The sequence below is a fragment of the Miniopterus natalensis genome, chromosome X (genome assembly GCF_054644295.1).
Source record: "Miniopterus natalensis isolate mMinNat1 chromosome X, mMinNat1.hap1, whole genome shotgun sequence".
Lineage (NCBI taxonomy): Eukaryota > Metazoa > Chordata > Mammalia > Chiroptera > Miniopteridae > Miniopterus > Miniopterus natalensis.
The window spans coordinates 70,327,587-70,329,516 of NC_142103.1; the positions used below are offsets into that span (position 1 = coordinate 70,327,587).

The 1,930-nt window shown below is 38.1% G+C and overlaps 1 pseudogene; it reads left to right on the plus strand.

The window, feature by feature from the left end:
- The first annotated feature begins 991 nt into the window (after positions 1-991).
- On the plus strand, positions 992-1,575 carry LOC107537265 (uncharacterized protein C1orf50 pseudogene; annotated as a pseudogene).
- Positions 1,576-1,930: the final 355 nt, after the last annotated feature.

Consider the following 1,930-nt stretch of genomic DNA (forward strand, 5'->3'; position numbering starts at 1 on the left):
GATAAAAATGAAAATATGACTTAAATTTTTTGGGATCCAGCAAAGGTGGTACTAAGAGAGAAGTTTATAGCATTAAAGGCCAACTTCAAAAAACAAAGAAAATCTCAAATGAACAATCTAACATCATCCTTTAATGAGCTATAAGACGAAGAAAAAATGGAGCCAAAGGTCAGTACAAAGAAGGAGATAATAAAAATCAGAGTGGAAAGCAATTAAATAAAGAACAGAAAGACAATAGAAAAAATTAATGAAACAAAAAGTGGAATCTTTGAAAGGTAAAATTGACAAACCTCTAGCTACAGCCACTAAAGAAAAAATAGAGAAGACTCGAATAAATAAAATCAGAAATAAAAGAGAAGCTATAAAGGACACCGCAGAAATACAATGTGTTATACAAGACTGTTATGAAGGCTGTACACCACCAAATTGGGTAATCTAGAAGAAATGGAAAAATTCTTGCAAGCATACAACTTTCTTAGACTAAATCATGAAGATTTGGAAAACATAAATAGGCCCATCACTGGTAAAGAAGTTGAAACAGTAACAGAAAACCTCCCAAAAAACAAAAGTCCAGCACCAGATGTCTTCACTGGTGAATTCTACCAAACATTCAAAAAAGATTTAACACTTATCTTTCTCAACCTTGTCCAAAAATTTGAAGAGGAGGAAATACTACTCCCTTATACATTCTTTGAGGCCATCATCTCCCTAGTACCCAAACCAGGTAAGAACATAACAAAAAAAGAAAATTGCAGGCCAATCTTCATGTTGCAAAAGTCCTAAATAAAATTCCAGCAAATCAAATACCACAACATAGTAATGCATCAAACATCATGATCAAGTGGGATTTATTACAGTGGTGAGAGTGGTGTATTACATCTGCAAATTGATTTGATACACCACAACAACAAAAGAAAAGAAAAGAAAAATCATGAGACTTTCAGTCAAGATGGCAGAGTAGGCCAGGTTGTGGGGAGGATAAGGTGTTATCATGGAGGGTGCTGCAACGCCCAAGCAAACTGAGGGAATCCCTACAAACCAAGTTCAGTCAGAGACAGATCAGAGAGGAGACCAGGTGGAGCTCACCCGACCCCCACAGCCTGGTCTTAGTGAGTTCCTACAACACCTACCGGGCCAAGTGCAGAATAAGTGCAGAAGGCTGATGAATTCGTCCAAGCATATGCCACCAACAACCTGACAGCGATAGCTGAACAAATCTAGCATTTGCAAGAATAAGCCAGGAAGACATTGAAAGATGTTCATGGAAATGCTGACTTGCACCAGGTAGCTTGTAATATAGTAAAAAAAAAAAAAAAAAAAAAAAAAGGCAACATTTACTACTTTATATATGGGAGAGTGGTCAGCAGTATTTTTCCATTATTTCTCTAAAGAAATGTGGGACAAGTTGTCCACATGACTTCCTTGATGCCTAAAAGCTACAACATAATTTGTCCTGGACTCTGTATGAGGACATTGAGAAGCAAGATGTTAAAATCAGCATAGTGGACGAGTTGCTAAGCCAGTCAGTGGCCGCCTCCAAGCCCTGAACCCAACTTCCAGGAACTGACTCACTGATAGTAGACCCTGACAAACAGCTCTCACAGCAAGGATCTGTCACCTTCCTGTTGTCCCCATTTTCTTCCTTCATGGGAGGTGGCATGAGAATTGAGGGAATATAGATGAATCATGCACTTCTTAGAAAGAGACCCTATGTGACTGTAATGCTGTCATTATTAGTTTTAGTTGGATGGTAATGAATCACATCAGTGTGATTTTGGATCCTCTCTGGGTCGCAGATACCCAATCAGTCAGTTTCGGCATACTGACCACTGTACTTTCTTTCTCTCTTATATCCATCTGTTCTCCTTATAAATCACAGCATTAGAGAAAGAAGAGTGTCTTTTTTTCACAAAAAGGTTGGAGAAGATTT